The sequence below is a fragment of the Lepus europaeus genome, unplaced genomic scaffold (genome assembly GCF_033115175.1).
Source record: "Lepus europaeus isolate LE1 unplaced genomic scaffold, mLepTim1.pri SCAFFOLD_34, whole genome shotgun sequence".
In the NCBI taxonomy this organism is placed as follows: Eukaryota; Metazoa; Chordata; class Mammalia; order Lagomorpha; family Leporidae; genus Lepus; species Lepus europaeus.
Genome location: NW_026909213.1, coordinates 583,437 through 603,475, shown reverse-complemented (window position 1 = coordinate 603,475; position 20,039 = coordinate 583,437).

Genomic DNA, 20,039 nt, shown 5'->3' with positions numbered 1-20,039 from the left:
CCTCTTTTGTGTTTTCTTGATATTATCCATGGACTGTATGCTTTTGAATGAATTTAAGCAGAAAGTATTTTCTTTTGTGCTGGGAAAAACAAATTAGTTCCACATGGAGACACAAACTCAACAGATTCCTGTTTTCTAGGCAGAAAGCTAGATCAATTTTTGCAAAAAACCATTATATTATATTTGTAAAAATGACATTTTATAAACTTGACCAAGAAAATGAGTTTGCTTTACTCCAAAACCAGTTTGACGGTGATTATCTGAGTGCATTGCATACTAGCTCCACAACACTTTGTCCGGATATGACTGGATGAAACCAGAAATATCCTATTGTGTTGTGACTAACTCAATCCCAGATCGTGCTACATGCCCTCTTTTGTGTTTTCTGGAAATTAGCCATGGACTTTATGGTTTTTAGTGAATTTAAGCAGGGAATATTTTCTTTTGTGCTGTGAAAAACTAATATGTTCCACATGGAGACACAAACTCAACACATTCGCGTTTTCTAGGCAGAAAGCTAGAGCAATTGCTGCAAGCAATCTTGATATTTGTGCTTGTATAGAGGACATTTATGCGCTTGCCTAAGAAAATACTTTGCTTTTCTCTAGATCCAGTTTGACTGTGATTTTCTGAGTCCATTTCCTACCAGTTCCACAACAGCTTGTCTGGATATGACTGGATGAAACCAGAAATATCCTCTTGTGATATGGCTAACTCAATCCCACTTGGTGCTATAGACTCTGCTTTGTGTTTTTTAGATATCATCAATGGACTTTATGGTTTTGAATGAATTTAAGCAGGGACTATTTTATTTTGTGCTGGGAAAAACTAGTTACTTCCACATGGAGACACAAACTCAACACATTCCTGTTTTCTATGTAGAAAACTAGAGCAATTGCTGCAAACAAACATGATATTTATATTTGTAAACAGGCTTCTTATCCAAGTGACCAAGAAAATGAGTTTGTTTTCCGCAAAATCCACTGTGACCGTGATTATCTGAGTCCATTGCATACCAGTTCCACAACACTTTGTCCAGATATGACTGGATGAAACCAGAAATATCCTCTTGTGTTATGGCTAACTCAATCCCAGATCATGCTACAGGCTCTGCTTTGTGTTTTCTTGATATTATCCATGGACTTTATGCTTTTGAATGAATTTAAGCAGGCGATATTTTCTTTTCTGCTGGGAAAAACTAATTACTTCCACGTGGAGACACAAACGCAACACATTCCTGTTTTATAGGCAGAAAGCTAGAGCAATTGCTACAAACAAACATGATATTTATATTTGTCAACATGGCTTTTATCCACTTCACCAAGGAAATCAGTGTGTTTTCCCCCAAACCAGTTTGACCGTGATTATCTGAGTCCCTTGAAAACCACTTCCACAACACTTTGTCAGGATATGACTGGATGAAACCAGAAATATCCTCTTGTGTTATGGCTAACTCAATCCCAGACCTTGCTGCAGGCCCTGCTTTGTGTTTTATTGATATTATCCATGGAGTTTATCATTTTGAATGTATTTAAGCAAGGGATATTTCCTTTTGTGCTGGGAAACACTAATTACTTCCATTGGAGACACAAACTCAACGCATTCGTGTTTTCTAGGCAGAAAGCTAGAGCAATTGCTGCAAACTAACATGATATTTATATTTGTAAACATGGCTTTTTATCCACTTGCCTAAGAAAATACTTTGCTTTTCTCTAAATCTAGTTTTACGGTGCTTATCTGAGTCCATTTCATACCAGTTCCACAACATCTTGTATGGATATGACTGGATGAAACGAGTAATATCCTCTTGTGTTATGGCTACTCGATCCCAGATGGTGCTACAGGCTCTGCTTTGTGTTTTCTTGATATTGTCAATGGCCTTCATGGTTTTGAATGCATTTAAGCAGGGGATATTTTCTTTTGTGCTGGCAAACACTAATTATTGAACACGGAGACACAGACTCAACACATTTGTGTTCTCTTGGCAGAAAGCGAGAGCAATTGCTGCAAACAAACATGATATTTATGTTTGTGAACATCGCTTTTTATCCACTTGACCAGGAAAATGAGTTTGTTATCCCCCAAAACCAGTTTCACAGTGATTATCTGAGTCCATTCCATACTAGTTCCACAACACTTTGTCCGGATATGACTGGCTGAAAGCAGAAATCTCCTCTTGTGTTGTGACTAACTCAATCCCAGATCATGCTACAAATCCTCTTTTGGGTTTTCTTGATATTATACATGGACTATATGGTTTTGAATGAATTTAAGCAGGGAATATTTTCTTTTGTGCTGGGAAACACTAATTACTTACACATGGAGACACAAACTCAACACAATGGTATTTTCTAGGCAGATATCTAGAGCAATTGCTTCAAACAAACATGATATTTATATTTGTAAACATGACTTTTTATCCACTTGCCCAAGAATACGAGTTTGGTTTTCTACAAAACACGATTGAGGGTTATTTTCTGAGTTCATTGCATAACAGTTCCACAAAACATTGTCCTGTTATGACTGGATGAAACCAGGAATATCCTCTTGTTTTATGGCTAACTCAATCCCAGATGGAGCTACAGGCTCTGCTTTGTGTTTTCTTCATATTATGAATGGATTTTACAGTTTTCAATGAATTTTAGCAGGGGATATTTCCTTTTGTGCTGGGGAACACTAATTACTTACACATGGAGACACAAACTGAACACAATTGTGTTTTCTAGGCAGAAAGCTGGTTCAATTGCTGCAAACAAACATGATATTTATATATGTAAACATGACTTATTATCCACTTGACGAAGAATATGAGTTTGCTTTCCTCCAAAACAAGTTTGACGGTGATTTTCTGAGTCCATTCAATACTAGTTCCACAACAGTTTGTCTGGATATGACTGAATGAAACCAGAAATATCCTCTTGTGTTGTGACTAACTCAATCCCAGATCGTGCTACAAGCCCTCTTTTGTGTTTTCTTGATATTATCCATGGACTGTATGCTTTTGAATGAATTTAAGCAGAAAGTATTTTCTTTTGTGCTGGGAAAAACAAATTAGTTCCACATGGAGACACAAACTCAACAGATTCCTGTTTTCTAGGCAGAAAGCTAGATCAATTTTTGCAAAAAAACATTATATTATATTTGTAAAAATGACATTTTATAAACTTGACCAAGAAAATGAGTTTGCTTTACTCCAAAACCAGTTTGACGGTGATTATCTGAGTGCATTGCATACTAGCTCCACAACACTTTGTCCGGATATGACTGGATGAAACCAGAAATATCCTATTGTGTTGTGACTAACTCAAGACCAGATCGTGCTACATGCCCTCTTTTGTGTTTTCTGGAAATTAGCCATGGACTTTATGGTTTTTAGTGAATTTAAGCAGGGAATATTTTCTTTTGTGCTGTGAAAAACTAATATGTTCCACATGGAGACACAAACTCAACACATTCGCGTTTTCTAGGCAGAAAGCTAGAGCAATTGCTGCAAGCAATCTTGATATTTGTGTTTGTATAGAGGACATTTATGCGCTTGCCTAAGAAAATACTTTGCTTTTCTCTAGATCCAGTTTGACTGTGATTTTCTGAGTCCATTTCCTACCAGTTCCACAACAGCTTGTCTGGATATGACTGGATGAAACCAGAAATATCCTCTTGTGATATGGCTAACTCAATCCCACTTGGTGCTATAGACTCTGCTTTGTGTTTTTTAGATATCATCAATGGACTTTATGGTTTTGAATGAATTTAAGCAGGGACTATTTTATTTTGTGCTGGGAAAAACTAGTTACTTCCACATGGAGACACAAACTCAACACATTCCTGTTTTCTATGTAGAAAACTAGAGCAATTGCTGCAAACAAACATGATATTTATATTTGTAAACAGGCTTCTTATCCAAGTGACCAAGAAAATGAGTTTGTTTTCCGCAAAATCCACTGTGACCGTGATTATCTGAGTCCATTGCATACCAGTTCCACAACACTTTGTCCAGATATGACTGGATGAAACCAGAAATATCCTCTTGTGTTATGGCTAACTCAATCCCAGATCATGCTACAGGCTCTGCTTTGTGTTTTCTTGATATTATCCATGGACTTTATGCTTTTGAATGAATTTAAGCAGGCGATATTTTCTTTTCTGCTGGGAAAAACTAATTACTTCCACGTGGAGACACAAACGCAACACATTCCTGTTTTATAGGCAGAAAGCTAGAGCAATTGCTACAAACAAACATGATATTTATATTTGTCAACATGGCTTTTATCCACTTCACCAAGGAAATCAGTGTGTTTTCCCCCAAACCAGTTTGACCGTGATTATCTGAGTCCCTTGAAAACCACTTCCACAACACTTTGTCAGGATATGACTGGATGAAACCAGAAATATCCTCTTGTGTTATGGCTAACTCAATCCCAGACCTTGCTGCAGGCCCTGCTTTGTGTTTTATTGATATTATCCATGGAGTTTATCATTTTGAATGTATTTAAGCAAGGGATATTTCCTTTTGTGCTGGGAAACACTAATTACTTCCATTGGAGACACAAACTCAACACATTCGTGTTTTCTAGGCAGAAAGCTAGAGCAATTGCTGCAAACTAACATGATATTTATATTTGTAAACATGGCTTTTTATCCACTTGCCTAAGAAAATACTTTGCTTTTCTCTAAATCTAGTTTTACGGTGCTTATCTGAGTCCATTTCATACCAGTTCCACAACATCTTGTATGGATATGACTGGATGAAACGAGTAATATCCTCTTGTGTTATGGCTACTCGATCCCAGATGGTGCTACAGGCTCTGCTTTGTGTTTTCTTGATATTGTCAATGGCCTTCATGGTTTTGAATGCATTTAAGCAGGGGATATTTTCTTTTGTGCTGGCAAACACTAATTATTGAACATGGAGACACAGACTCAACACATTTGTGTTCTCTTGGCAGAAAGCGAGAGCAATTGCTGCAAACAAACATGATATTTATGTTTGTGAACATCGCTTTTTATCCACTTGACCAGGAAAATGAGTTTGTTATCCCCCAAAACCAGTTTCACAGTGATTATCTGAGTCCATTCCATACTAGTTCCACAACACTTTGTCCGGATATGACTGGCTGAAACCAGAAATCTCCTCTTGTGTTGTGACTAACTCAATCCCAGATCATGCTACAAATCCTCTTTTGGGTTTTCTTGATATTATACATGGACTATATGGTTTTGAATGAATTTAAGCAGGGAATATTTTCTTTTGTGCTGGGAAACACTAATTACTTACACATGGAGACACAAACTCAACACAATGGTATTTTCTAGGCAGATATCTAGAGCAATTGCTTCAAACAAACATGATATTTATATTTGTAAACATGACTTTTTATCCACTTGCCCAAGAATACGAGTTTGGTTTTCTACAAAACACGATTGAGGGTTATTTTCTGAGTTCATTGCATAACAGTTCCACAAAACATTGTCCTGTTATGACTGGATGAAACCAGGAATATCCTCTTGTGTTATGGCTAACTCAATCCCAGATGGAGCTACAGGCTCTGCTTTGTGTTTTCTTCATATTATGAATGGATTTTACAGTTTTCAATGAATTTTAGCAGGGGATATTTCCTTTTGTGCTGGGGAACACTAATTACTTACACATGGAGACACAAACTGAACACAATCGTGTTTTCTAGGCAGAAAGCTGGTTCAATTGCTGCAAACAAACATGATATTTATATATGTAAACATGACTTATTATCCACTTGACGAAGAATATGAGTTTGCTTTCCTCCAAAACAAGTTTGACGGTGATTTTCTGAGTCCATTCAATACTAGTTCCACAACAGTTTGTCTGGATATGACTGAATGAAACCAGAAATATCCTCTTGTGTTGTGACTAACTCAATCCCAGATCGTGCTACAAGCCCTCTTTTGTGTTTTCTTGATATTATCCATGGACTGTATGCTTTTGAATGAATTTAAGCAGAAAGTATTTTCTTTTGTGCTGGGAAAAACAAATTAGTTCCACATGGAGACACAAACTCAACAGATTCCTGTTTTCTAGGCAGAAAGCTAGATCAATTTTTGCAAAAAAACATTATATTATATTTGTAAAAATGACATTTTATAAACTTGACCAAGAAAATGAGTTTGCTTTACTCCAAAACCAGTTTGACGGTGATTATCTGAGTGCATTGCATACTAGCTCCACAACACTTTGTCCGGATATGACTGGATGAAACCAGAAATATCCTATTGTGTTGTGACTAACTCAATCCCAGATCGTGCTACATGCCCTCTTTTGTGTTTTCTGGAAATTAGCCATGGACTTTATGGTTTTTAGTGAATTTAAGCAGGGAATATTTTCTTTTGTGCTGTGAAAAACTAATATGTTCCACATGGAGACACAAACTCAACACATTCGCGTTTTCTAGGCAGAAAGCTAGAGCAATTGCTGCAAGCAATCTTGATATTTGTGTTTGTATAGAGGACATTTATGCGCTTGCCTAAGAAAATACTTTGCTTTTCTCTAGATCCAGTTTGACTGTGATTTTCTGAGTCCATTTCCTACCAGTTCCACAACAGCTTGTCTGGATATGACTGGATGAAACCAGAAATATCCTCTTGTGATATGGCTAACTCAATCCCACTTGGTGCTATAGACTCTGCTTTGTGTTTTTTAGATATCATCAATGGACTTTATGGTTTTGAATGAATTTAAGCAGGGACTATTTTATTTTGTGCTGGGAAAAACTAGTTACTTCCACATGGAGACACAAACTCAACACATTCCTGTTTTCTATGTAGAAAACTAGAGCAATTGCTGCAAACAAACATGATATTTATATTTGTAAACAGGCTTCTTATCCAAGTGACCAAGAAAATGAGTTTGTTTTCCGCAAAATCCACTGTGACCGTGATTATCTGAGTCCATTGCATACCAGTTCCACAACACTTTGTCCAGATATGACTGGATGAAACCAGAAATATCCTCTTGTGTTATGGCTAACTCAATCCCAGATCATGCTACAGGCTCTGCTTTGTGTTTTCTTGATATTATCCATGGACTTTATGCTTTTGAATGAATTTAAGCAGGCGATATTTTCTTTTCTGCTGGGAAAAACTAATTACTTCCACGTGGAGACACAAACGCAACACATTCCTGTTTTATAGGCAGAAAGCTAGAGTGATTGCTACAAACAAACATGATATTTATATTTGTCAACATGGCTTTTATCCACTTCACCAAGGAAATCAGTGTGTTTTCCCCCAAACCAGTTTGACCGTGATTATCTGAGTCCCTTGAAAACCACTTCCACAACACTTTGTCAGGATATGACTGGATGAAACCAGAAATATCCTCTTGTGTTATGGCTAACTCAATCCCAGACCTTGCTGCAGGCCCTGCTTTGTGTTTTATTGATATTATCCATGGAGTTTATCATTTTGAATGTATTTAAGCAAGGGATATTTCCTTTTGTGCTGGGAAACACTAATTACTTCCATTGGAGACACAAACTCAACACATTCGTGTTTTCTAGGCAGAAAGCTAGAGCAATTGCTGCAAACTAACATGATATTTATATTTGTAAACATGGCTTTTTATCCACTTGCCTAAGAAAATACTTTGCTTTTCTCTAAATCTAGTTTTACGGTGCTTATCTGAGTCCATTTCATACCAGTTCCACAACATCTTGTATGGATATGACTGGATGAAACGAGTAATATCCTCTTGTGTTATGGCTACTCGATCCCAGATGGTGCTACAGGCTCTGCTTTGTGTTTTCTTGATATTGTCAATGGCCTTCATGGTTTTGAATGCATTTAAGCAGGGGATATTTTCTTTTGTGCTGGCAAACACTAATTATTGAACATGGAGACACAGACTCAACACATTTGTGTTCTCTTGGCAGAAAGCGAGAGCAATTGCTGCAAACAAACATGATATTTATGTTTGTGAACATCGCTTTTTATCCACTTGACCAGGAAAATGAGTTTGTTATCCCCCAAAACCAGTTTCACAGTGATTATCTGAGTCCATTCCATACTAGTTCCACAACACTTTGTCCGGATATGACTGGCTGAAACCAGAAATCTCCTCTTGTGTTGTGACTAACTCAATCCCAGATCATGCTACAAATCCTCTTTTGGGTTTTCTTGATATTATACATGGACTATATGGTTTTGAATGAATTTAAGCAGGGAATATTTTCTTTTGTGCTGGGAAACACTAATTACTTACACATGGAGACACAAACTCAACACAATGGTATTTTCTAGGCAGATATCTAGAGCAATTGCTTCAAACAAACATGATATTTATATTTGTAAACATGACTTTTTATCCACTTGCCCAAGAATACGAGTTTGGTTTTCTACAAAACACGATTGAGGGTTATTTTCTGAGTTCATTGCATAACAGTTCCACAAAACATTGTCCTGTTATGACTGGATGAAACCAGGAATATCCTCTTGTGTTATGGCTAACTCAATCCCAGATGGAGCTACAGGCTCTGCTTTGTGTTTTCTTCATATTATGAATGGATTTTACAGTTTTCAATGAATTTTAGCAGGGGATATTTCCTTTTGTGCTGGGGAACACTAATTACTTACACATGGAGACACAAACTGAACACAATCGTGTTTTCTAGGCAGAAAGCTGGTTCAATTGCTGCAAACAAACATGATATTTATATATGTAAACATGACTTATTATCCACTTGACGAAGAATATGAGTTTGCTTTCCTCCAAAACAAGTTTGACGGTGATTTTCTGAGTCCATTCAATACTAGTTCCACAACAGTTTGTCTGGATATGACTGAATGAAACCAGAAATATCCTCTTGTGTTGTGACTAACTCAATCCCAGATCGTGCTACAAGCCCTCTTTTGTGTTTTCTTGATATTATCCATGGACTGTATGCTTTTGAATGAATTTAAGCAGAAAGTATTTTCTTTTGTGCTGGGAAAAACAAATTAGTTCCACATGGAGACACAAACTCAACAGATTCCTGTTTTCTAGGCAGAAAGCTAGATCAATTTTTGCAAAAAAACCATTATATTATATTTGTAAAAATGACATTTTATAAACTTGACCAAGAAAATGAGTTTGCTTTACTCCAAAACCAGTTTGACGGTGATTATCTGAGTGCATTGCATACTAGCTCCACAACACTTTGTCCGGATATGACTGGATGAAACCAGAAATATCCTATTGTGTTGTGACTAACTCAATCCCAGATCGTGCTACATGCCCTCTTTTGTGTTTTCTGGAAATTAGCCATGGACTTTATGGTTTTTAGTGAATTTAAGCAGGGAATATTTTCTTTTGTGCTGTGAAAAACTAATATGTTCCACATGGAGACACAAACTCAACACATTCGCGTTTTCTAGGCAGAAAGCTAGAGCAATTGCTGCAAGCAATCTTGATATTTGTGTTTGTATAGAGGACATTTATGCGCTTGCCTAAGAAAATACTTTGCTTTTCTCTAGATCCAGTTTGACTGTGATTTTCTGAGTCCATTTCCTACCAGTTCCACAACAGCTTGTCTGGATATGACTGGATGAAACCAGAAATATCCTCTTGTGATATGGCTAACTCAATCCCACTTGGTGCTATAGACTCTGCTTTGTGTTTTTTAGATATCATCAATGGACTTTATGGTTTTGAATGAATTTAAGCAGGGACTATTTTATTTTGTGCTGGGAAAAACTAGTTACTTCCACATGGAGACACAAACTCAACACATTCCTGTTTTCTATGTAGAAAACTAGAGCAATTGCTGCAAACAAACATGATATTTATATTTGTAAACAGGCTTCTTATCCAAGTGACCAAGAAAATGAGTTTGTTTTCCGCAAAATCCACTGTGACCATGATTATCTGAGTCCATTGCATACCAGTTCCACAACACTTTGTCCAGATATGACTGGATGAAACCAGAAATATCCTCTTGTGTTATGGCTAACTCAATCCCAGATCATGCTACAGGCTCTGCTTTGTGTTTTCTTGATATTATCCATGGACTTTATGCTTTTTAATGAATTTAAGCAGGCGATATTTTCTTTTCTGCTGGGAAAAACTAATTACTTCCACGTGGAGACACAAACGCAACACATTCCTGTTTTATAGGCAGAAAGCTAGAGCGATTGCTACAAACAAACATGATATTTATATTTGTCAACATGGCTTTTATCCACTTCACCAAGGAAATCAGTGTGTTTTCCCCCAAACCAGTTTGACCGTGATTATCTGAGTCCCTTGAAAACCACTTCCACAACACTTTGTCAGGATATGACTGGATGAAACCAGAAATATCCTCTTGTGTTATGGCTAACTCAATCCCAGACCTTGCTGCAGGCCCTGCTTTGTGTTTTATTGATATTATCCATGGAGTTTATCATTTTGAATGTATTTAAGCAAGGGATATTTCCTTTTGTGCTGGGAAACACTAATTACTTCCATTGGAGACACAAACTCAACGCATTCATGTTTTCTAGGCAGAAAGCTAGAGCAATTGCTGCAAACTAACATGATATTTATATTTGTAAACATGGCTTTTTATCCACTTGCCTAAGAAAATACTTTGCTTTTCTCTAAATCTAGTTTTACGGTGCTTATCTGAGTCCATTTCATACCAGTTCCACAACATCTTGTATGGATATGACTGGATGAAACGAGTAATATCCTCTTGTGTTATGGCTACTCGATCCCAGATGGTGCTACAGGCTCTGCTTTGTGTTTTCTTGATATTGTCAATGGCCTTCATGGTTTTGAATGCATTTAAGCAGGGGATATTTTCTTTTGTGCTGGCAAACACTAATTATTGAACATGGAGACACAGACTCAACACATTTGTGTTCTCTTGGCAGAAAGCGAGAGCAATTGCTGCAAACAAACATGATATTTATGTTTGTGAACATCGCTTTTTATCCACTTGACCAGGAAAATGAGTTTGTTATCCCCCAAAACCAGTTTCACAGTGATTATCTGAGTCCATTCCATACTAGTTCCACAACACTTTGTCCGGATATGACTGGCTGAAACCAGAAATCTCCTCTTGTGTTGTGACTAACTCAATCCCAGATCATGCTACAAATCCTCTTTTGGGTTTTCTTGATATTATACATGGACTATATGGTTTTGAATGAATTTAAGCAGGGAATATTTTCTTTTGTGCTGGGAAACACTAATTACTTACACATGGAGACACAAACTCAACACAATGGTATTTTCTAGGCAGATATCTAGAGCAATTGCTTCAAACAAACATGATATTTATATTTGTAAACATGACTTTTTATCCACTTGCCCAAGAATACGAGTTTGGTTTTCTACAAAACACGATTGAGGGTTATTTTCTGAGTTCATTGCATAACAGTTCCACAAAACATTGTCCTGTTATGACTGGATGAAACCAGGAATATCCTCTTGTGTTATGGCTAACTCAATCCCAGATGGAGCTACAGGCTCTGCTTTGTGTTTTCTTCATATTATGAATGGATTTTACAGTTTTCAATGAATTTTAGCAGGGGATATTTCCTTTTGTGCTGGGGAACACTAATTACTTACACATGGAGACACAAACTGAACACAATCGTGTTTTCTAGGCAGAAAGCTGGTTCAATTGCTGCAAACAAACATGATATTTATATATGTAAACATGACTTATTATCCACTTGACGAAGAATATGAGTTTGCTTTCCTCCAAAACAAGTTTGACGGTGATTTTCTGAGTCCATTCAATACTAGTTCCACAACAGTTTGTCTGGATATGACTGAATGAAACCAGAAATATCCTCTTGTGTTGTGACTAACTCAATCCCAGATCGTGCTACAAGCCCTCTTTTGTGTTTTCTTGATATTATCCATGGACTGTATGCTTTTGAATGAATTTAAGCAGAAAGTATTTTCTTTTGTGCTGGGAAAAACAAATTAGTTCCACATGGAGACACAAACTCAACAGATTCCTGTTTTCTAGGCAGAAAGCTAGATCAATTTTTGCAAAAAACCATTATATTATATTTGTAAAAATGACATTTTATAAACTTGACCAAGAAAATGAGTTTGCTTTACTCCAAAACCAGTTTGACGGTGATTATCTGAGTGCATTGCATACTAGCTCCACAACACTTTGTCCGGATATGACTGGATGAAACCAGAAATATCCTATTGTGTTGTGACTAACTCAAGACCAGATCGTGCTACATGCCCTCTTTTGTGTTTTCTGGAAATTAGCCATGGACTTTATGGTTTTTAGTGAATTTAAGCAGGGAATATTTTCTTTTGTGCTGTGAAAAACTAATATGTTCCACATGGAGACACAAACTCAACACATTCGCGTTTTCTAGGCAGAAAGCTAGAGCAATTGCTGCAAGCAATCTTGATATTTGTGTTTGTATAGAGGACATTTATGCGCTTGCCTAAGAAAATACTTTGCTTTTCTCTAGATCCAGTTTGACTGTGATTTTCTGAGTCCATTTCCTACCAGTTCCACAACAGCTTGTCTGGATATGACTGGATGAAACCAGAAATATCCTCTTGTGATATGGCTAACTCAATCCCACTTGGTGCTATAGACTCTGCTTTGTGTTTTTTAGATATCATCAATGGACTTTATGGTTTTGAATGAATTTAAGCAGGGACTATTTTATTTTGTGCTGGGAAAAACTAGTTACTTCCACATGGAGACACAAACTCAACACATTCCTGTTTGCTATGTAGAAAACTAGAGCAATTGCTGCAAACAAACATGATATTTATATTTGTAAACAGGCTTCTTATCCAAGTGACCAAGAAAATGAGTTTGTTTTCCGCAAAATCCACTGTGACCGTGATTATCTGAGTCCATTGCATACCAGTTCCACAACACTTTGTCCAGATATGACTGGATGAAACCAGAAATATCCTCTTGTGTTATGGCTAACTCAATCCCAGATCATGCTACAGGCTCTGCTTTGTGTTTTCTTGATATTATCCATGGACTTTATGCTTTTGAATGAATTTAAGCAGGCGATATTTTCTTTTCTGCTGGGAAAAACTAATTACTTCCACGTGGAGACACAAACGCAACACATTCCTGTTTTATAGGCAGAAAGCTAGAGCAATTGCTACAAACAAACATGATATTTATATTTGTCAACATGGCTTTTATCCACTTCACCAAGGAAATCAGTGTGTTTTCCCCCAAACCAGTTTGACCGTGATTATCTGAGTCCCTTGAAAACCACTTCCACAACACTTTGTCAGGATATGACTGGATGAAACCAGAAATATCCTCTTGTGTTATGGCTAACTCAATTCCAGACCTTGCTGCAGGCCCTGCTTTGTGTTTTATTGATATTATCCATGGAGTTTATCATTTTGAATGTATTTAAGCAAGGGATATTTCCTTTTGTGCTGGGAAACACTAATTACTTCCATTGGAGACACAAACTCAACACATTCGTGTTTTCTAGGCAGAAAGCTAGAGCAATTGCTGCAAACTAACATGATATTTATATTTGTAAACATGGCTTTTTATCCACTTGCCTAAGAAAATACTTTGCTTTTCTCTAAATCTAGTTTTACGGTGCTTATCTGAGTCCATTTCATACCAGTTCCACAACATCTTGTATGGATATGACTGGATGAAACGAGTAATATCCTCTTGTGTTATGGCTACTCGATCCCAGATGGTGCTACAGGCTCTGCTTTGTGTTTTCTTGATATTGTCAATGGCCTTCATGGTTTTGAATGCATTTAAGCAGGGGATATTTTCTTTTGTGCTGGCAAACACTAATTATTGAACATGGAGACACAGACTCAACACATTTGTGTTCTCTTGGCAGAAAGCGAGAGCAATTGCTGCAAACAAACATGATATTTATGTTTGTGAACATCGCTTTTTATCCACTTGACCAGGAAAATGAGTTTGTTATCCCCCAAAACCAGTTTCACAGTGATTATCTGAGTCCATTCCATACTAGTTCCACAACACTTTGTCCGGATATGACTGGCTGAAAGCAGAAATCTCCTCTTGTGTTGTGACTAACTCAATCCCAGATCATGCTACAAATCCTCTTTTGGGTTTTCTTGATATTATACATGGACTATATGGTTTTGAATGAATTTAAGCAGGGAATATTTTCTTTTGTGCTGGGAAACACTAATTACTTACACATGGAGACACAAACTCAACACAATGGTATTTTCTAGGCAGATATCTAGAGCAATTGCTTCAAACAAACATGATATTTATATTTGTAAACATGACTTTTTATCCACTTGCCCAAGAATACGAGTTTGGTTTTCTACAAAACACGATTGAGGGTTATTTTCTGAGTTCATTGCATAACAGTTCCACAAAACATTGTCCTGTTATGACTGGATGAAACCAGGAATATCCTCTTGTGTTATGGCTAACTCAATCCCAGATGGAGCTACAGGCTCTGCTTTGTGTTTTCTTCATATTATGAATGGATTTTACAGTTTTCAATGAATTTTAGCAGGGGATATTTCCTTTTGTGCTGGGGAACACTAATTACTTACACATGGAGACACAAACTGAACACAATCGTGTTTTCTAGGCAGAAAGCTGGTTCAATTGCTGCAAACAAACATGATATTTATATATGTAAACATGACTTATTATCCACTTGACGAAGAATATGAGTTTGCTTTCCTCCAAAACAAGTTTGACGGTGATTTTCTGAGTCCATTCAATACTAGTTCCACAACAGTTTGTCTGGATATGACTGAATGAAACCAGAAATATCCTCTTGTGTTGTGACTAACTCAATCCCAGATCGTGCTACAAGCCCTCTTTTGTGTTTTCTTGATATTATCCATGGACTGTATGCTTTTGAATGAATTTAAGCAGAAAGTATTTTCTTTTGTGCTGGGAAAAACAAATTAGTTCCACATGGAGACACAAACTCAACAGATTCCTGTTTTCTAGGCAGAAAGCTAGATCAATTTTTGCAAAAAAACATTATATTATATTTGTAAAAATGACATTTTATAAACTTGACCAAGAAAATGAGTTTGCTTTACTCCAAAACCAGTTTGACGGTGATTATCTGAGTGCATTGCATACTAGCTCCACAACACTTTGTCCGGATATGACTGGATGAAACCAGAAATATCCTATTGTGTTGTGACTAACTCAATCCCAGATCGTGCTACATGCCCTCTTTTGTGTTTTCTGGAAATTAGCCATGGACTTTATGGTTTTTAGTGAATTTAAGCAGGGAATATTTTCTTTTGTGCTGTGAAAAACTAATATGTTCCACATGGAGACACAAACTCAACACATTCGCGTTTTCTAGGCAGAAAGCTAGAGCAATTGCTGCAAGCAATCTTGATATTTGTGTTTGTATAGAGGACATTTATGCGCTTGCCTAAGAAAATACTTTGCTTTTCTCTAGATCCAGTTTGACTGTGATTTTCTGAGTCCATTTCCTACCAGTTCCACAACAGCTTGTCTGGATATGACTGGATGAAACCAGAAATATCCTCTTGTGATAGGGCTAACTCAATCCCACTTGGTGCTATAGACTCTGCTTTGTGTTTTTTAGATATCATCAATGGACTTTATGGTTTTGAATGAATTTAAGCAGGGACTATTTTATTTTGTGCTGGGAAAAACTAGTTACTTCCACATGGAGACACAAACTCAACACATTCCTGTTTTCTATGTAGAAAACTAGAGCAATTGCTGCAAACAAACATGATATTTATATTTGTAAACAGGCTTCTTATCCAAGTGACCAAGAAAATGAGTTTGTTTTCCGCAAAATCCACTGTGACCGTGATTATCTGAGTCCATTGCATACCAGTTCCACAACACTTTGTCCAGATATGACTGGATGAAACCAGAAATATCCTCTTGTGTTATGGCTAACTCAATCCCAGATCATGCTACAGGCTCTGCTTTGTGTTTTCTTGATATTATCCATGGACTTTATGCTTTTGAATGAATTTAAGCAGGCGATATTTTCTTTTCTGCTGGGAAAAACTAATTACTTCCACGTGGAGACACAAACGCAACACATTCCTGTTTTATAGGCAGAAAGCTAGAGCAATTGCTACAAACAAACATGATATTTATATTTGTCAACATGGCTTTTATCCACTTCACCAAGGAAATCAGTGTGTTTTCCCCCAAACCAGTTTGACCGTGATTATCTGAGTCCCTTGAAAACCACTTCCACAACACTTTGTCAGGATATGACTGGATGAAACCAGAAATATCCTCTTGTGTTATGGCTAACTCAATCCCAGACCTTGCTGCAGGCCCTGCTTTGTGTTTTATTGATATTATCCATGGAGTTTATCATTTTGAATGTATTTAAGCAAGGGATATTTCCTTTTGTGCTGGGAAACACTAATTACTTCCATTGGAGACACAAACTCAACGCATTCGTGTTTTCTAGGCAGAAAGCTAGAGCAATTGCTGCAAACTAACATGATATTTATATTTGTAAACATGGCTTTTTATCCACTTGCCTAAGAAAATACTTTGCTTTTCTCTAAATCTAGTTTTACGGTGCTTATCTGAGTCCATTTCATACCAGTTCCACAACATCTTGTTTGGATATGACTGGATGAAACGAGTAATATCCTCTTGTGTTATGGCTACTCGATCCCAGATGGTGCTACAGGCTCTGCTTTGTGTTTTCTTGATATTGTCAATCGCCTTCATGGTTTTGAATGCATTTAAGCAGGGGATATTTTCTTTTGTGCTGGCAAACACTAATTATTGAACACGGAGACACAGACTCAACACATTTGTGTTCTCTTGGCAGAAAGCGAGAGCAATTGCTGCAAACAAACATGATATTTATGTTTGTGAACATCGCTTTTTATCCACTTGACCAGGAAAATGAGTTTGTTATCCCCCAAAACCAGTTTCACAGTGATTATCTGAGTCCATTCCATACTAGTTCCACAACACTTTGTCCGGATATGACTGGCTGAAAGCAGAAATCTCCTCTTGTGTTGTGACTAACTCAATCCCAGATCATGCTACAAATCCTCTTTTGGGTTTTCTTGATATTATACATGGACTATATGGTTTTGAATGAATTTAAGCAGGGAATATTTTCTTTTGTGCTGGGAAACACTAATTACTTACACATGGAGACACAAACTCAACACAATGGTATTTTCTAGGCAGATATCTAGAGCAATTGCTTCAAACAAACATGATATTTATATTTGTAAACATGACTTTTTATCCACTTGCCCAAGAATATGAGTTTGGTTTTCTACAAAACACGATTGAGGGTTATTTTCTGAGTTCATTGCATAACAGTTCCACAAAACATTGTCCTGTTATGACTGGATGAAACCAGGAATATCCTCTTGTGTTGTGACTAACTCAATCCCAGATGGAGCTACAGGCTCTGCTTTGTGTTTTCTTCATATTATGAATGGATTTTACAGTTTTCAATGAATTTTAGCAGGGGATATTTCCTTTTGTGCTGGGGAACACTAATTACTTACACATGGAGACACAAACTGAACAGAATCGTGTTTTCTAGGCAGAAAGCTGGTTCAATTGCTGCAAACAAACATGATATTTATATATGTAAACATGACTTATTATCCACTTGACGAAGAATATGAGTTTGCTTTCCTCCAAAACAAGATTGACGGTGATTTTCTGAGTCCATTCAATACTAGTTCCACAACAGTTTGTCTGGATATGACTGAATGAAACCAGAAATATCCTCTTGTGTTGTGACTAACTCAATCCCAGATCGTGCTACAAGCCCTCTTTTGTGTTTTCTTGATATTATCCATGGACTGTATGCTTTTGAATGAATTTAAGCAGAAAGTATTTTCTTTTGTGCTGGGAAAAACAAATTAGTTCCACATGGAGACACAAACTCAACAGATTCCTGTTTTCTAGGCAGAAAGCTAGATCAATTTTTGCAAAAAACATTATATTATATTTGTAAAAATGACATTTTATAAACTTGACCAAGAAAATGAGTTTGCTTTACTCCAAAACCAGTTTGACGGTGATTATCTGAGTGCATTGCATACTAGCTCCACAACACTTTGTCCGGATATGACTGGATGAAACCAGAAATATCCTATTGTGTTGTGACTAACTCAATCCCAGATCGTGCTACATGCCCTCTTTTGTGTTTTCTGGAAATTAGCCATGGACTTTATGGTTTTTAGTGAATTTAAGCAGGGAATATTTTCTTTTGTGCTGTGAAAAACTAATATGTTCCACATGGAGACACAAACTCAACACATTCGCGTTTTCTAGGCAGAAAGCTAGAGCAATTGCTGCAAGCAATCTTGATATTTGTGTTTGTATAGAGGACATTTATGCGCTTGCCTAAGAAAATACTTTGCTTTTCTCTAGATCCAGTTTGACTGTGATTTTCTGAGTCCATTTCCTACCAGTTCCACAACAGCTTGTCTGGATATGACTGGATGAAACCAGAAATATCCTCTTGTGATATGGCTAACTCAATCCCACTTGGTGCTATAGACTCTGCTTTGTGTTTTTTAGATATCATCAATGGACTTTATGGTTTTGAATGAATTTAAGCAGGGACTATTTTATTTTGTGCTGGGAAAAACTAGTTACTTCCACATGGAGACACAAACTCAACACATTCCTGTTTTCTATGTAGAAAACTAGAGCAATTGCTGCAAACAAACATGATATTTATATTTGTAAACAGGCTTCTTATCCAAGTGACCAAGAAAATGAGTTTGTTTTCCGCAAAATCCACTGTGACCGTGATTATCTGAGTCCATTGCATACCAGTTCCACAACACTTTGTCCAGATATGACTGGATGAAACCAGAAATATCCTCTTGTGTTATGGCTAACTCAATCCCAGATCATGCTACAGGCTCTGCTTTGTGTTTTCTTGATATTATCCATGGACTTTATGCTTTTGAATGAATTTAAGCAGGCGATATTTTCTTTTCTGCTGGGAAAAACTAATTACTTCCACGTGGAGACACAAACGCAACACATTCCTGTTTTATAGGCAGAAAGCTAGAGCAATTGCTACAAACAAACATGATATTTATATTTGTCAACATGGCTTTTATCCACTTCACCAAGGAAATCAGTGTGTTTTCCCCCAAACCAGTTTGACCGTGATTATCTGAGTCCCTTGAAAACCACTTCCACAACACTTTGTCAGGATATGACTGGATGAAACCAGAAATATCCTCTTGTGTTATGGCTAACTCAATCCCAGACCTTGCTGCAGGCCCTGCTTTGTGTTTTATTGATATTATCCATGGAGTTTATCATTTTGAATGTATTTAAGCAAGGGATATTTCCTTTTGTGCTGGGAAACACTAATTACTTCCATTGGAGACACAAACTCAACGCATTCGTGTTTTCTAGGCAGAAAGCTAGAGCAATTGCTGCAATCTAACATGATATTTATATTTGTAAACATGGCTTTTTATCCACCTGCCTAAGAAAATACTTTGCTTTTCTCTAAATCTAGTTTTACGGTGCTTATCTGAGTCCATTTCATACCAGTTCCACAACATCTTGTTTGGATATGACTGGATGAAACGAGTAATATCCTCTTGTGTTATGGCTACTCGATCCCAGATGGTGCTACAGGCTCTGCTTTGTGTTTTCTTGATATTGTCAATGGCCTTCATGGTTTTGAATGCATTTAAGCAGGGGATATTTTCTTTTGTGCTGGCAAACACTAATTATTGAACATGGAGACACAGACTCAACACATTTGTGTTCTCTTGGCAGAAAGCGAGAGCAATTGCTGCAAACAAACATGATATTTATGTTTGTGAACATCGCTTTTTATCCACTTGACCAGGAAAATGAGTTTGTTATCCCCCAAAACCAGTTTCACAGTGATTATCTGAGTCCATTCCATACTAGTTCCACAACACTTTGTCCGGATATGACTGGCTGAAAGCAGAAATCTCCTCTTGTGTTGTGACTAACTCAATCCCAGATCATGCTACAAATCCTCTTTTGGGTTTTCTTGATATTATACATGGACTATATGGTTTTGAATGAATTTAAGCAGGGAATATTTTCTTT